The 18397-nt window shown below is 40.2% G+C and overlaps 1 pseudogene; it reads left to right on the forward strand.

Moving 5' to 3' along the window:
- The first annotated feature begins 11887 nt into the window (after positions 1 to 11887).
- On the forward strand, positions 11888 to 13339 carry LOC130879306 (Y-box-binding protein 1-like; annotated as a pseudogene).
- Positions 13340 to 18397: the final 5058 nt, after the last annotated feature.

The following is an 18397-nucleotide window of genomic DNA, read 5'->3' on the forward strand; positions in this document are numbered from 1 at the left end:
TCCCTTTTTCTCTTTTCTACACTCAGCTTTGGATATTTGGTGAACCCAACTTCAATCGATCTTTAGGGTCTACAACTCTGTGTCCAGCTTTGCATCTAGGGAGTCCTGGCCCACAATGATGACAACATGAAACTTTTGCTTCTAAGGATGGTCCTAAGGTCATCAAGTATCCTCTGGGAGTGCTGTGGGTTCAAACTGTTCATGGAGTTTTAAGCTCTTTGATGAGTTGGGTTCTATCATTAAAGTTTGAAAGACTTAGCATGAGCTATACTGATGAATATCTTGCATATCACCTTAGAACCTTCATCTGGCGATGGATCGAGGTAGAGACAGAGTCTCAATTTGGAGCAATGGTCTGAGCTCTTAAGGTCCAAATGAGGAGCAGAAGGAGGGAGAACATGAGCAAGGAAATCAGGACCACGAGGGATGCACCCACCCACTGTGACAGTGGAACTGATTTATTGGGAGCCCACCAAGGCCAGCTGGTCTGGGACTGAATAAGCATGGGTTGAAACTTGACTCTCTGAGCACGGCGGACAATGAAGGCTGATGAGAAGCCCAGGACAATGGCACTAGGTTTCGATCCTAATACATGAACTGGCTTTGTGGGAGCTTAGCCTGTTTAGACGCTCACCTCCCTGGACATAGATAGAAGACCTTCGTCTTCCCGCAGGGCAGAGAATTTGGACTGCTCTTCAGTATCGAGAGGGAGGGGTAATGGTGTGGGGGGAGGAGAAGAGGAGTGGGGATAGGGGGAGGGGAGTGGGGGGAGAGGGCAATATTTGGGAGGAGGGGAGGGAAATGGAAAACGGGGAGCAGGTGGAAATTTTAATTAAAAAAGAACAAAAATTAAAAAAAAAGAATTATGGTTTGTGTTTCTATCTTTTAAACATCTTTTAGTTTAAACTAATTGAAAATAAGAAAAATTTGAAGTTGGTCGAATTATATATACACACACATAGTACATATATTATATATAATAGTTCATAAAGTGTGTTAATGGCTCAAACAGTCTGTAGAGGGAGGGCTTCTCAGTTGAAAATATGTTCCTAGCCAGTTTGTCAGAATGCTAAGCTCTCATTAGGTCTTTCACTTTGTAGCATAGTTGTTAGGCCTTCTAGGAAGGACCACCCACTTCTATTCAAAGGGAGCACAATTGCTGGTTCAAACATCATAGCTTCAAATTGAAAATGAATTCAGAGTCCTTGCAATCTGTATGCTGCCATCAAGTGCTGTTTCTTTTCATTTTGAATGGAAAATTCTTGAGAATTATTGCAGTAAATGAGAATATTGATGGGATAGTTTGTCAGATCCAAGTCAACATTGCAATTTTTCCCTGTAGCTGATCAAGGACTAAGTTGCTCAATGTTGATAACTTCAGTTTCTTCTTCTGTTAGAGGTGGGTGGGTGGAACCATGCTCAGAAAGCCCAGCCACATGTCTCTAGGCAGGGATTCTGTATTCCTGTATGACCAAAAGTAACTTATAGAAGAAAGAATTGATTTTGGCTTATGGTTTCAGAGGAAGAAGAGTCTATCATGGCAGTCAGTATCAGGCACGGTGACTGGACAATCACATCTGGATTCACAGGTATTAAAGGAGGATGAATCTAGGAACTGTCAAAGCCTGCCTCCAGTGACACACTTTCTCCACCAAAACTGTACCTTCTAAACCTCTCTAAATAGCACCACCAAGAGCAGTGTTTAAATGCCGGGATATGAAATTCTAAAGGGCCATAGGGATGGCAGTTCTCATGTAAACCACCACGATGCTATCTCCTTTCTTTGCTGTAAAGCAGGTGTGCTAGCAGGAAGACGCCCTTCCCAATACACTCTTTGGATCACACCTTCTACTGGAGTGTATTCCTTTTCCCTTTGATCGCTGAAGACCCCCAGCATACAAACTATCAGTCATCCTGTCATTTTTCCAATGAGAGATAAATACAAAATGTGATAACCTGGGGTAGACAAAATGATGTAACCAGATTAAAACAAATGAATAAAAATCAGAAAGAAGTCAACCAAAGGGGCGAAAGAAATCAATACCTTCTCTTAAAAACCTGTAAGTGGAGCCATCTCCCCCCAATACCCTTCCCCTATTAATGCCCGAGGCAGGTGGGAGAGCTGGTCAGTCTGCCCCTCGTCAGCTGCAGCACTCAGGAGAGTGCCTCCTACCACCTCTCCTGGATAACACAGTAGCTGGCCTTGAAGGCGTAGGTGTGAGAGAACTGACCCTAAGGCTGTGAAAGTGGGAGAATTGGTCGCCGCTTGTTCATCTCCGCTAGGGGTGAACTAGTCAGCAATGCAGGAGAGCTCACCCTGGTGGTGAGGACAAGGGAGAGCTGGCAGGCTGACCGACCCAGAACCAGGGTTGTTAGCTGGCCTATCCCAACATCCACCCCATCTGTGATCTCGTGGCACACATGAAGGGACCCAAAGCTGCAGGATCTCCATGACACAGGGAGACAACAGGATATCCCAGAGGAATTCCAGTGAGGGGCCAATACTGATAGTGTAGCAGAAACCAGAGGCCTTGAACCAGACCAATTACTCTTTGCAATGAATACTTGCAAGTAAAGATATATGGAGAAAAGGGTTTACTGCATGGCTCACTGTGTCTCACTACAGTTTCCATGATGAGATCGATTTTTCTTTCTTTTTTTCTCTTATATTTTATTTTTTTTGGGGGGGGACGTTTGCAAGGGCAGAGGGTGGATACAAAGGGATGGGGAAATGAATGGGATGGAGATGCATGATGTGAAAGACACAAAGAATAAATAAGAGTTAAAAAACTTGGAAGCAGTGATAGCTTCGTGTGGAAGGAGAAATATAAGCTATGCATCTTCTTTCATATTTGAGACATTCACATTCATTCTTTCATCTTTAAATTGTATTTCATTTGTATTTTAATAATTAAAGCTTGCCTGGAGATTAGAAAAGTAAATCGGTCACACAGTCCAGCCTTCCAGACCAGACAGCAATGACACACACATTTAATCCCAGTAGCCATACTAGTTTGCTATAGAAACCAGGTGGTAGTGGTGCACACCCTTAATTCCAGAACTAGAGAGGAATATAAGACAGGAGGAGATAGCTCTCAGTCTCAGTCTTATTCTGAGGTGTAGTGGAGGCAGGATCACCATTTTCGGACTGAGGTCTAGATAAGAGTCAGTGGCTGGCTGCTTTGCTTTCTGGTCTTCAGGTTGAACCTTAATATCTGTCTCTGAGTTCTTATTAATTGTGCTTCAGTAAATTTTAATTACCACTTCTAAAAAGAACTCATATCTTTTCAGTATCCCTGAGATAATAATTTCATTATATACTTTCCTGACAAATTATGACAGAGGCATAGTTGGCATTTTGATTGTACTAGTGCTTCAAAGGCTAACAGGAGTGAGGAAACAGTCTTTCCCTAGATTATAGCTAACATAGAAAACAGTCTGGAACTAAACCTCGCTAGTTATTCTGGAGGTAAAATACATTCTAATACATTTGTGCATATGACTTATTGCCAGGAAATTTTTTCTTTTGGTCTTAATTTGAAACACAAAAATTTCTATAAATCAAATTCTCTTATTAGTATGCAAGCAAAAACGTGAAAGGTCTAGATTGCAGAATAGTATTTTTCTATATAGAATTCTAAAGGGCTCTAATTCTAGAGGTGTGAAATAAATCAGGATAAATTCATCAGCATATTCTATTGCAATTAAAGTTCAGTGTTCCAGGTAAGGGAATTAAGTCCAGCAGTGTACGCTGAGGAAAGTGGGTAGAGGGGCATTGAAATGGTGAGATATTTTGTTTGATATGGGTCAATTTGTGTTTATATTCATAAGGTCTGATGCATTGGAATGTGTTTTATTTCACTTGCCCCACTGAGTCAATTATGTTCATAAACTTCATGCTGGGTGGATGATCATGACATGAGTTCATTTTCTCCTTTTGAAATTCTCTAATTTTGTTTATGGTTTAAATTAGTTCAGCCCATGGTTGCTTGGTCTTATGTGCTGGGAAAAACATTTTGGTGGCAGGATTTTGTGGTCAAGGAGCTTCTTCATTATACGGTGATGAAGAAGCAGAGAGAAAGCTGATATTTAGGCCATTTTCTTTTCCTTCCTTATTTGATCTAGACTCCCAGCCTAGGAAATGATGTCACCCTCATTCAGGGTGGGTCTCACTACCCTCTAGTCCATCCTTTCTCGTATTTCTTCACAGATACACCCAAAGGTGTGCTTTACAATCTCCTAGGCACTTTTGCATACAATCAACTGGCTCCATCCTCTTAGGGTTATGCTGCTGTCTGTAGTCGACTTACCTTTCTGTCCATTGGTTTTCTGGTACCTAGTAGTTATAGCCGGACTGGTTCGAATTCCAGCTGTTTGCACCAGAAAGCAGATGTGCCTGCAGTTTTCAGTCTGAGTCCTGAGGCAGCACTGCTGCAAATACACACAAGAACCATCATGATGAGAATGATAAAGTTTTTAGTGAAACAATACAACCGGTGTTAGACACAACACAAAGTCTGAGTTGCTACCAATCTTGTGTTTCAGTAAGGCTGGTTTGAGGCAGTGACTATGATGAAACGTTACTAATTTAAAATCAAAGTGTGGCAGGAAATGAAGAACACAAACTTCGAGGAGCTGTGCAATGCCCACCAACTATACAAATCCCGTTTAGTTGTTTGAGGTTATTAAGAACAAATGAAAAAAAAATATGCGTTTCTTTCAATTTGAGCACGGTGTTTTCTCAAAGTGCTTTAAGTGTAAGTGTTTAGAATTAGTCACTTAACTAGTGGCTCGGTTAGGCATTCATTTGGCCCCAGGTGATAGTAAAGGGTCCCTTGAACTGAGGACTTAGAGACAGAAGGCAGAGTGTAAAGAAATGTATTTACTCAGAAATTTGATGTCTGTGGCTTCTGAAAGAGATACTACAAGATGGTGAGAGAAGTTTTTGGATGAGAGAAAAAACACAGACAAGATACAAAAGGCACAGAAGAAATTTTGATCAGAAAAAAAGAGATGATAAAAAAGAAGGACGATCATAGAGAAAGGTACACAATTACATTTGAAGATAAAACGATGCTTCTCGTGGTTCACATCTTGAATCCCAGGACTCAGGAGGAAGAGACAGGTGGACTTTTGAGTTTGAGGTCAGGCTGGTCTACAGAGTATGTTCCAGAGCAGTCAGGACTGTGCAGAGAAACCTGTCTCAAAAAGGAGGAGGAGGGGAAGGAGGAAGAGGAGGAGGGAGGAGGAAAAGGAAAAGAAGAAGAAGAAGAAGAAGAAGAAGAAGAAGAAGAAGAAGAAGAAGAAGAAGAAGAAGAAGAAGAAGAAGAAGAAGAAGAAGAAGAAGAAGTGACCCCATAGCTAATCTTTACAAGCAATTGAGAAATTCTCATACAGTAGATGGGTCTTGGGGGTCTGCTCTCTGGTTCTTCGCTCTTCAACTCTTTATGCTAGATGATTGCTAGAGTCTTAGTAGAGTTAGGATAAGCCCTGAGTGACAACAGTCAGTCACTACTTGTTTTTAACTAATCACACATATTCATAGAATCAGCATTTATTACTAGTGTAGTTGGGTGATTAGTCCCAGCCTTGTGGCTTTGAAGGGACAGCCCATCTTTCTATTAGGTATATTTATTCCTCTAAAGAAACTTCCATTGGGAATAAGAATAACTTAACACCCCAGATGGTCTTTCTGGAAATGTGTCTTGTGTTTCACGGCCCCTTGGTGGCTCTATTTTCATGTGGTCGTATACCTACTCTTTACTGCCATAGTTCCCTTTCTGGGTGAAGTTAGACCATGAGTTCATTGTTGAATGTTTCTCCAGGAACTCCTAAATTTTAAAGCTATTTATCTTACAATTTTGGGAATCTTTCATGTACATATACATCCACATCCTATTTTTAATCTTTTGCTCTTCTTATTGTGCATCAGAGTGATCTAGAATTGTAGCTCTGAGAGTTGTTTGGTATTATCATAGAGAAGTGGACTTTATATCAGCCCACGGAACAAATCTTCAGATAGCTTAATTCCAGGTGTCTCCTTTTATTTTTGAAAGAAACATAAACTATTATTTGATTAATATGCCCTCAAACAAAAACGCTCCTAGATCTTTTGATTCCACGATTGAAGGCATCAACTAGGTTTTACAGTGTCCCTGATCCTGGTTCTCACATCTTTCCTTAAAAATGGAAATGAAAAATCTGTCTTATAGAATTCGAGGTACACTATTATGTTGAAAACAATAATCACTCATCTTGCCTCCTGAAATATAGTGGATACCTAGTTTTAGCTTCCTTTTTATGCTTGGATTCTGCTGGTGCTAACACACTTGTTCACATTAAGAATCCATGCTTCATTTTATTCACCCTTTTGAGTAAGGATATGCCACTCTGTCTTTTTGTGAGTTGTTTACATTTCTGTGTGCAATCTATGGTGCTAGTGGCTTGAGTTTAAAAATGTTATTTTTACCTCCTACACTCGCAGACCTGGGAGATAGATTAGTATCTAAGTACTCCATTAATTTTTCAAGGCCCACAAAACATTATATAAAATTTATTATAATGCAATATAGAGTCAAATGCAAGTGCTGTGAAAACATTTTTGTAGTATAAATTGGGACTATCAGATTGTATTACTCCAAAACAGTTGCAGGCAAGTGAAAAATCCAGGGTCGTTTGAAATACCTTTTCACAAACAAACGCCTGGGAAAGAAGGGTGGGAAGTGACACATTCAAGATCAAACACATTAATAAGGGCAAATTAAGATTATTCTGCACAAGAAGACTTTTTTGATGAAAAGACAAGACCATTTAGCTAAAGAAATTTCTGTAAATCTCTGAAAAGTCCATTTGGTTTGCGAATTTTTTAAAATTGTTTTATTATATCAGAATAATGCTTAAAGGAAGGTCAAAATGACATTTTGCTATTTTAATTCAATTGATGAATTTAGAAACATTTTAATGGGGAGAAATACACAAAAAGATCAAAGTGTATTTTTATAATGATTTTAACCCTCTGCTTTTCTATTTAAAACTTTTTTCATTGTAGAAACACTCTGTAGAGATCAAATGTGTAAATACACTCTATAAGCAAAATACACTCTATAAGCAAAAATGCACTCTATAAGCAAAAATTATAATGTTTTGTCATGAAAGCACTGCTAAGAAGATAGAATTTGATAAAATGGGATTTGCTTTAAGAAAACTATTTCCTTGGTCAGAAAACAGAAGTAAAGACTGAACTGGACTGGAGCATGTGTCTCCTAGCAGATGCTTGGACTCAATCTCTACTCTACTCACTCACCCCTCGATGTGCTTAGAAGACAAACTCTGCTGTCTCCAGTGCCGCTGTAGGTCAGCTTTCTAGTCATCACTTGTATCTTTGTCTGAGTTACACAAGTGAATGAGAAGCAGACATTGGAGCAAAATTCAGGTGTGTGTCTCATGTGTAGCAGGAGACATATAAGCCATGGATTTTTAGTAAGTTGTATGTACACAATGCACATGAATAACTGGGGATGATCTAGTCAAGGTCACAAGGCCATATGCTTTCATGAGAGAGACTTTCATGGTGAACGGAACAGCAGGGCCTTTTCCTATGAAGCATGCGCACTTTGTTCTCCTCAAATGAAGCTCAAGTGGCAACGTGGTCCTTTCCAATAAGCTTATTATTTTCACCAGAGGACTGTGAACAGCTTTCAAATCTCACACCTGGAACATTCCCCAACAGCTTGTTAAAGTTTCATGAGCTCATCTGTCATCTTTTGTTAACAGCTGCCTGGATCTCTTCCCCCTGAATGTTCTATGTCCACACAACTCTCCCAGTATTTAAAGAATTTTTAGGAAAGGGAGGTGGCTTCAAGCCCGAGTTGGGCCAAATTCCACAGCTGGCCCACACACATTGCTTCAAGTCTCCAGTAATTGGCTCAGAGAGGTCAAAGCCACATGTTTGCAAATTATATTTAGGCCTATTATCAAAGATGTGGATTCTCATCACGGGCGTAAATCCTTCATTGTGCATCTTTAAAGTTGTTCACAGGAAAGAAAAGCCTTGGGGTTTTCAGACTCTGAGATTTTATTTTGTCTAGCAGTTAAAGGTTCAAAATGATGATATCTTCAGGGACATTAAAAATAATGCAAAATAGAAGAAACCCACACAGGCTCACTATAGTTTCTCATAATGATGTGGGTGTTGAGCAACTTGAATACAATGCTTATCATTCTAGGATTAGAGAAACAGAAATAGTCAACGTCACCATAACCTCAAACTATTTTCCACCTCCAGTTACAGATGAACAAAACAGAATATACGGCCCTGTTTAAAATGTCCATGATCAACCACCCGCCAATCTTGTCTTAGCTGAGTAAGGAATTTCATAGTTTGAAACTCACAGACTGAAGCCTGTGATTTCACTTTTTTCTCTGACCCCCAAGCATAGTTTTCCCATCATGTGGATGACAAAATTGAGTCTGGGGAAAGCAATACATTTTCTTATTAGGGCCTTACATCAAAGAGCAAAAACTAGAACTAACAGTTTGAGAACATGAAGCAAGCTTTAGTCCAGAATATAACCCAGCACACAGAATTGTTGACAGAGCTGATAGGTATTTCACAGGAGAATTTCCAATAACAGCTTGAACAACTGTTTCATCTGACAATTGTATGTTTTTTCAGGAGCAACTCCTAACGTAGGCATCATTCAATTAGATGTCAAAGTCTAGGATGCTTACTACAGTTGGTCCTTTCTGCTGGAATGAATACTGAATCTTTTTAGCTCTTTGTACAATGTTCTTTCCATCTATGCTAGACAGCATGACCTCTGTCTTTCTTTGTGTGTAAGGAATGTTACAGATGGTTCTTCCTGGTTGAAATAACCTCTAACTAGGTGATCAGAAAACCTGAAGAGCTCACCCCAAACCTGTATAACTTATGCAAAATTTGTACATTTTTCTGTTGTAATAAGAGCAGCAGACTGCGTCCCACCACCCGGCTAGCTTTACCCAAAATAATTACATGGAAACTGTATTCTTTTAATCACTGCCTGGCCCATTAGTTCCAGCCTCTTATTGGCTAGCTCTTACATATTGATCTAACCCATTTCTAATATTAGCTGGCTTACCAGGAAAGATCTTAACCTGTGTCTGTCTGGAGTGGGAGAATCATGGTGACTCACTGACTCAGCTTCTTTTTCCTAGCATTCTGTTCTGTTTACTCGGCCTACCTAATTTTCTGTCCTATTAAAGGGCTAAGGCAGTTTCTTTATTTAACCAATGAAGTTAACTCCTCCATCATTTTTCTCTCCTTAATTGACTTGTCTTCAATTTATGTATGTATTGGAAAGGGAAAGGGCATGGTAGAGGGCTACTGGTCTTTAAAGTTCTATAGGTATTCTAGCACTTGCTCGAGTAATTAGAGTCTGGCGAGTGGAGATAAGATGTTTAACATGTCAGTCAAGGAAGGAGAGCAGGTTGTTTGATTGGGAGAAAGAGAATGGTCTTTCTTTACCCTTTGTTTTGCCTTTGGGGTTCTTGGAGCTTAAACACAATGAGAAAAATGACATCATTTAAGCTGAATTCCTCTAATTTCATTTTTGTTCTGTAGAAATGGAAACGAAGGCACCCATTATATAGGCTACTGGGTATATTAAGTCAATACCTAGCCAAATGTCTTCCACATGATACTACTAACATTCTTACTATAAATGATAAGAAGCACGTGTGATATTCTGCAAATATCAGTAAGTGCGCAAAGAACTTGAAGTTGAGTGATAATCCAGCTTGGTCCTAGGCTTTTATGTCCTTTCTAGGATTATGCAATGCTATCATAGACAAACCTAAAGGAGTGATTTACTAATGCCCCAGGCATTTATCAAGCCAATAAAGTTGACAACAAAACATTACTCATCACAAATGGTAACTTGTCAACTAGATATGAGAAAAAGCCACTTTAAATCATATCGTTCCTCTGACCCCTAATGTTTCATGTTCATGTCATAAGTCAAAATGCCTTTAGTCCATCTTTAACAGCCTCCCCAATTTGAGTAGTTCTAGCATTGTTCAGAAGCCCAAGTTTAAAGACTGCTCTTAGACTCAAGGTAATCTCATAACTATGGGCCTTTGTTAAATAAGAAATAAAATTATAGCAAACAATGACCCAGAATAGCCATTCCCATTCCAAAGAGGGGAAAAACAGAGAGTAACAGAGAAAGGACAAACCATGAGAAGACTGAAATACAGCAGAAAAAGCAGCAAACTCCATATCCATCATCTGGGGCTCTTGATCAAATCATCTGGACCCTGATAAGGTTGGGTAACCTTGTCATTCCAGTGCTATTGTCTGCAGCAACTGTGGTCTCACTCTTGGGCTAGTTCCACTTGGTTCTTCTAGCTTTCATTTGATATTTTTGAGTGCCCAATATGACAGGTTTCATATTTACCTTTTCATGTATGTACTTCTCAGGAGCTTCCTATAGGGAATTCCATGCTTGAACATATTGCTTGGTCTTAAAGGCTTTCTGAAATCTTAGTGAGAGCCCTCTTGACTCTTCACTACTGAATCATCCATGCCTGTAAATCAAAGCTATGTGGATAACACGAATTTCTTCTGCCAGTTTGAGACAATCTGATCCCCTTGGTCCGAAACTACAGGAATCTCTGTGCTCCTATGCAGCTGAATCTGGGAAAACACTTTTCTAAGTGTCTTTGCTCAAGCAGGATATTCTAGTGTCTTTATCTCCTTGGATACTCTCATTTCAAATAAATCAAATTTTTACAACCTTTAGCCTTTGGTAGGTGGGGTATTTCTCTCAGAGCAACTTTCCTCTATTTTAGTGAAAACTGTGAGGTTCCTATTTCATTGCTTTAATATCTTTAACAATTGCAGCTTCTTTGCTAACTTTCACCCTGTTTGCAACTTTAACCTGGTCAATCTCCTTTCCTTCCCCAAGTATACATTTTCATATCTTTCTTCTCCTTTTCATTATAAATTTGATGAAGAGCAGTCGATAGAAACCATGTTACAACCAAAGAGTTATACTGTCTTGACATTTCCTCTGCCAAATAATGTAGTCTTTTACTTTAGAGTTCAGCTTTACTCAAATCTGTAACTTTTTCAAGGAAGGCACTATGGTGGCAGACCCCACCATGATGGAGGCATGTGGCTGTGACTCTTCACTTCTTCATGTTGTAGTGAAACAGAAAAAAGAGAAAGAGCTCACCTTTCTCTATCTACCTAAACCCTTAAACCTTTGAGTACTTCTGTTTTGAGAATTGCCTGATGTACTATCATTAATGTATACTTTATGTTTACTTTCCTAGGAGCCAAAGTAGAAATGATAATTTGGATACATATTGATTATGTAGGGAGAATGTCCCAAAAGACCAGTCACAGTTGCAGAGAAGCTATTAGGAGAATGAAGTGATTTCAGGTGAAGCCCTAGCTTCAACTTCATAACACAGGAGAACTCTGATACAGAATAGATTTCTACCCACACACTAGATAGTCATTGACTATATGCTACTGTGAGGGTTTGGAGCGATAAATGATGCTGTCATAAGCCCAACACATAAAACTTTTTGAGCATATGGAGAAAACAGATCCAATCGTAGTGGGTCAGTTTTCTGAAGAGACTCAGTGGTATAGGTTGTTCGTGACTGGGATATGAAGAATTCAGAGTAGAGCGCCAACAGTGCTACATAGCAGGTCGAATAAATCTTCTTAGGATATCTTCTATGACTTATTTCTATGCTTCTATGTTCAAAAAATAAATAGTTTAGTGATATGTGAAGAACTTTAAAATTGCATATTAAACCAATCTTGTTCTATAGTTAAAAAACAATCTTCCAAAACTATTTATTAGCGCTCTTCTCATGAAGCCCATTCCTAAGTATGTTGTCAGGTCCTTGTACATCTTTAGGAAAATATTTCTGTAAAGATAAAAATCTGAGTTCGATCGGTAGCGGGAGCGGAGAGCGGACCCCAGAGAGCCCTGAGAGCCCCACCGCCGCCGCCGGCCTAGTCACCATCACACCCCGGGAGGAGCCGCAGCCGTCGCCGCCGGCCCCAGTCACCACCACCGCAACCTTGAGCAGCGAGGCCGAGACCCAGCAGCCGCCCGCCGCCCCCGCCGCCGCCCTCAGCGCCGCCGACACCAAGCCCGGCTCCACGGGCAGCGGCGCGGGGAGTGGCGGCCCGGGCGGCCTCACGTCGGCGGCGCCCGCCGGCCGGGACAAGAAGGTCATCGCAACGAAGGTTTTGGGAACAGTAAAATGGTTCAATGTAAGGAACGGATACGGTTTCATCAACAGGAATGACACCAAGGAAGACGTATTTGTACACCAGACTGCCATAAAGTAGAATAACCCCAGGAAGTACCTTCGCAGTGTAGGAGATGGAGAGACTGTGGAGTTTGATGTTGTTGAAGGAGAAAAGGGTGCGGAGGCAGCAAATGTTACAGGCCCTGGTGGAGTTCCAGTTCAAGGCAGTAAATACGCAGCAGACCGTAACCATTATAGACGCTACCCACGTCGTAGGGGTCCTCCACGTAATTACCAGCAGAATTACCAGAATAGTGAGAGTGGGGAAAACAACGAGGGATCGGAAAGCGCTCCTGAAGGCCAAGCCCAACAACGCCGGCCCTATCGCAGGCGAAGGTTCCCACCTTACTATTTGCGGAGACCCTATGGGCGTCGACCACAGTATTCCAACCCTCCTGTGCAAGGAGAAGTGATGGAGGGTGCTGACAACCAGGGTGCAGGAGAGCAAGGTAGACCAGTGAGACAGAATATGTATCGGGGTTACAGACCACGATTTCGCAGGGGCCCTCCTCGCCAAAGACAGCCTAGAGAGGATGGCAATGAAGAGGACAAAGAAAATCAAGGAGACGAGACCCAAGGTCAGCAGCCACCTCAACGTCGGTATCGCCGCAACTTCAATTACCGACGCAGACGCCCAGAGAACCCTAAACCACAAGATGGCAAAGAGACAAAAGCAGCCGATCCACCAGCTGAGAATTCGTCCGCTCCCGAGGCTGAGCAGGGCGGGGCTGAGTAAATGCCGGCTTACCATCTCTACCATCATCCGGTTTGGTCATCCAACAAGAAGAAACGAATATGAAATTCCAGCAATAAGAAATGAACAAAGATTGGAGCTGAAGACCTTAAGTGCTTGCTTTTTGCCCGTTGACCAGATACGCTAGAATTATCTGCATTATCTATGCAGCATGGGGTTTTTATTATTTTTACCTAAAGATGTCTCTTTTTGGTAATGACAAATGTGTTTTTTTTAAAAAAAAGGTCTGGTTTTTTTCAATACACCTTTAATGGTTTTTAAATTGTTTCATATCTGGTCAAGTTAAGATTTTGAAGAACTTCATTTTTAATTTGTAATAAAAAGTTTACAACTTGATTTTTTCAAAAAAAGTCAACAAACTGCAAGCACCTGTTAATAAAGGTCTTAAATAATAAAAAAAAAGATAAAAATCTGTCATCTCCTTTTGAGAAAACCAACATTTTATTAATGAGGGCTCATTGTCTTCTTCATTGAGTTCTATCTCCTTATGCTATCAGATGCGGTATGATGCAATGCTTCCCAACATGCTCATTGTGGCTTAACACTCGTCAGAGTAGAGACAAGAACAAATAGTAATGAGTATGATGGTCAACACACACACATGCACACATACACACACACACACATTACAGACAGACAGACACAAGGACATAAATGGACACATTTAGTAGTGTCAGATGCTATATGAACTACATAAAGAAGAGATTAATTTTTCCAATCTCTCTACAATCTTTTAGAGTACTTCAATAGTAGTTTGTGTTTTGCAGAGAGATCTATTGTTTCTTTCACTAATTCTTAGGCACTCCACACTATCTTTGAAATTTCTGGCCTATAAACAAACTATTTGTTCAAGTCATTTCTTTATCTTTTTGGAGTCATAATAATGTCCATGTCCTGTTAAGTTATGGCCATGTGGCTGAGGTTTTGGCTAAATAATTGTGAGCAAAAGATCTATGTGCTTTATTTAGGCTTTATCTCTGTAACACTTCCATGGAATTCTCTATCAGTTCCTATTTCCCAGCTGCCTGCTGGGCATCTACACTGAGATGACCATGTAAGATGAAACCCAAAACTGTTCATAGTCCTTGGTCCTTGAAAGGCTATGTGGAGTGAATGTCTCCTTGCCAGTAACAACAGAACTGAACTGAGTGGAAACCTGAATGTCACTAGGCCTTGGAGATTCAAAGGTCTTTCCATTAACAATAACAATATCTTCGACATTTGAAATAAAAAATGGCCTAACTTTGGATACATAGTTCTCATTTACCATACAAATACCTAATTATTTATAAATTCTCATCAGATTCTTAATCACTGTAGCTTCTGGGTATATGTAAAGGGGTAGGGAGACATTACAAAAGATAATTCATACTTATAAATCTGTTGTTTTATGACAAATATCTCTTATGGACATTTGTCATTCTCAAATATGAGCTCATTTGGTATTTCTACAAGAATAATTTGGTTTATTTTTTAATTCAGTAATTAAGATTGACTAAATAGCTTCCTTCTTCCATGTTTATTTTCTAATGTATTTAATGAGGAAGTACTTTTAATTCTATATTTTCAATATGCCTCACATCATCTCTCCATTCCTTTCCATCTCCACTCCCTTTATCATAGAACAGACCTTTATTACTTGTCTGGATTAATGTCCTGGCCTTGTGACTCTTTAGCCTCTTTCAAACTCTTCTGTCTTTCTGCCAGAATAATCTTTTCGAATCTCTCTTCTAATTATATCATTCCTCTATTCGGAAACCTTTAACAATGCCTCACTGCTGGCCAGAAATGTTCCCTCTTCCCTGCAGAGCATACATGAGGCTCCTGCCTTGATTCCAACCCAGCTCTCCAGTCTCAGCCCTCACCGGTCTTTACATAACCTGTACTCCAGCCAAGCTGGATTGCTTGCCATTCCCCAAGGTGCACTAGCTTCTCCATCCTTGCCTTTTACTGCTTTCCTGGATTTCTCTCACTTTATAATTTCCCCAATGCTCATTGCTGCCTAAGAAATCCCTGTATCCTTCGAGGTCAGGTCAAATACCTTCATAAAATCTTTTTTTTTTTTTTTTGGTTCTCTTTTGAGAAGCAATTCAAGACCATTCTGCATGTTCCTTTCTAGGGCTCATGACAGCTATTACGATGTGTAGAAGTAATAAATTATAGTGAACTTGCTGTCAGATAATACAGGTTTGAGTCTGAATTCTGCCTTTTATTGTTTTGGTGAGATTTTGGTACAAATCATTTAGCCTCTCTCAGTCTCATTGTTCCCTTGCATTGAATAAGGGTGAACAGTTTGCATAACTCAGAGGGCCACTTTAAATGTTAAATGAGAAAAAATGCGTATAAAAATTTTACAATATCATATTAGCTTATATATTTCATATGATTTACATGTGAATCCCTTGTAATTAGAAAACATATTTTATTCATTTTTGTTTATGTGTCCTTCAAAATGTTTTATTTAGGGTTTTGTATATAGCATATACTAAAAACATTTGTTGGATTACTAAATATTTTAAGATATAATTAACATTGAGATGAAAATGCCAATACCTGTCTCCCACCTCGATCCCACACAAGCATTGATCTTGTCAGTACAGATTTTGCTTCCTGGTACATTTGTCTTCTTGGTATATTTTTATTCTTCAGTCTCTACGTTGAGAATGCAAGCCCTTTGTGTTCATGTTCCATTCCCCTCAGTGTTCCATCCAGTTCCACTAAGATTTCTGTCAATTTTATCTTACATTTTGGTGAACAAAACCGTTTACTTGAGTATGGAATTCTTTATGAAATTCTAGAAGCACCATATAACATGTTATAGTTTTGTAGCTTAGAGACTTTCATTTTTCCATTGTTCTATCTTGAAGTTAATGTATGCACATGCTCATACATGTACTCAAGTTGAAGAATAAGATTTTTTTTTGTTTTGTTTTAAAAAACTGAATTTCTTGTGAATGAGGAACCTTAGTTTTGCCTTGAAGCCTAGATAAGTACAAATAAACAGAGCGAAGGGTTTGGGGTAAGGACTGTAGTAAGAAAAAGCTCATTGTTGCTTTCTGTGATTGTGCCCATGAGGAATGAAACTAAGACACTCAAGACTCCATCTTTGGCCTGTAGGGAGGGTGAGAGGTGCATTGTTCCCCCAGTGGGTTGTTCCCAGGCAGTGTAGCATTAATGAGTGACACAATCTCTTTCTCGGAAGAGTCTGGCTGAATATTGTGCCATTTTCCGAAAGTTTGGGTGACGTATCAGATGACAGTATGTTTGGAAAAATTTCTATGTGGAAAGTTCCTAATCCCTTACATTTTGCCAGAAGAGAATCCAGGGGACAAAGGGAAGTCTAAGGACTAATGTTTATGCTTCTGTTCATTCTGGGACTGTGTGCCTGGAACTCTTAAAGGCAAGTTGGTCTGATCCCATAGGAACTGCATGCATTTAGACAGAATCAGACAGTCTAGACATTTCTTATGAAGAGTGCTCCATCTTGCTGCAATTGAGAGAATCCGTGAGAACGAGAATAAAGGTGCAAAGGAGAGGATTGTCGGCGTCAATGGGAGAAGCTATGGGGAGCTCAGATGAAAAGGGAGCACGGCTGTTTACACAATACTCTCGAAAATGGTATTGTAAATGAGCAGCCAAGCTTGTATAATTTATGGCTGATAGACAGAAATTAGTTTGTAGATGCAGATTCTATTGTTGTCCATGCTGATGAAGAAGGTGATGGTGGACTGGGCAATTAAAGGTAGACAAAATATCTGTCTCTATCTCTTTGTCTCTCGGTCACACACATTTGTTCATCCTCTTTTCATCTCCCGGAGGAAGCACTGCTCCTCTCTACCTTGTCTTCCTGAAGCTACAGTGTTGCCTCTCGTACACTTTACACTCTCTGCTGGAATCCAAGATTGTACAGTGCCATCTCTCTTGATCCTCACGCACTCTGATTCCTTCATTGCTTTTGTTGGAAACCGTATTTGCTAAACTAAAACAAACAGATTTCTGGCTGATTGAGGAGGGACAACCTCAACTTTCTGTTTTCAAAAGACCAAAGGAAATCAAGTGTGGTGATGCACACTTGAACTGACAGTACTTTAGAGACTGATGTAGGAAGATCATGAGTTCTAGGCCAGCCTGGGTTTTAAAAACAAAACAAAGTAAAACAAAACCAAACCAGGCCTCATGTAGTTGGCCTGTAATCCCAAGCTACTTGGGAAACTGAGGCAGAAAAATTGAGAGTACAAGGCTTCCCTGGGCTACAGGGTGAGTTCAAGGCCAAAAACGTCTCAAGAAAGTTAGAAAGACGGTTGAGGCTGTATCTTAAGGGTAGAATGCTGGCCTACCAAGTGTGAGGCGCCGAGTTAAATCTCCAGTAACAAAAGGGGGATAAAATCCTTGTATATGTGTGCACATGTGTGTGTGTGTTTGTGTGCAAGATGGAAGGCCAAATGAGGGCAAGTTGATTAGCTTAATTTTTGGTTAAACTAGTAGCATATGAATTATCGAAATCTCATTATTATTTTTTAAAAAGAAATCCACTGAGATTGCCCAACACCAGCTGTACCCACAAGACACCATTATGTTATGTCATTATCCTTTCTCATGGCTTCTTTCAAGTGAGCTTTAAAACAATGGTCTAGAAGCAGTGGACAGCAGAGCCCAATAAGTCTCATCAGAATTGCCAACAGAAAAATGTCAATGGTGCCATCCTAAAATACATCTAACTGTTTGGATGTCTAGACAGGAGTACACTTTGAATTCTAAGCAGCTAAGACAGTGACCTGAGAATGGGGTCATAATTTGGGTGATAATGCTCATTTAAACAACTACGCCCCTAAAAGCACAACAAAGTTCTTTATACTAAATTTGCTTCTTTAATCCTGTAAGAGTCTGTGACCTCCTGCTCTGATCTGGAGAAGCTGTGTGCAAATTCCTCTTGGCCCTAGTGTGCCTACATGGTTAACTAGAAGCACACATGAGCTCAGCTCTTTGAATTGAAAACAGACCTGCGTGAAGAGCTATCTGTATTGTGTTCCAGTATCTCCACGTCCAACAAGTTATCAGCGGGTTGTGTGGAATGAAAAGGGCTTCCAGGCATCTGGGCTCATCTCTGCCTAGTGATTTAATTTGAGAGCCCAGATCGTAAATTGGACTTAATGTCAAACAGCAGCCAAGGCCGAGAACCCGCCTGGGTGTGCTGGGCGGCTGCAGGCCGACTACCCAGCAGGCATGCTGTCATGTCTAAGTCATTTGCTGTCAGGGCTCTGCTCCCCATGGGAGGTCCAGGTTTCGAGCATTTGCAACAGTCTAGACTGGAGGTGACAAACAGGTTGA

The sequence above is a fragment of the Chionomys nivalis genome, chromosome 8, assembly GCF_950005125.1.
Source record: "Chionomys nivalis chromosome 8, mChiNiv1.1, whole genome shotgun sequence".
Taxonomy (NCBI): Eukaryota; Metazoa; Chordata; class Mammalia; order Rodentia; family Cricetidae; genus Chionomys; species Chionomys nivalis.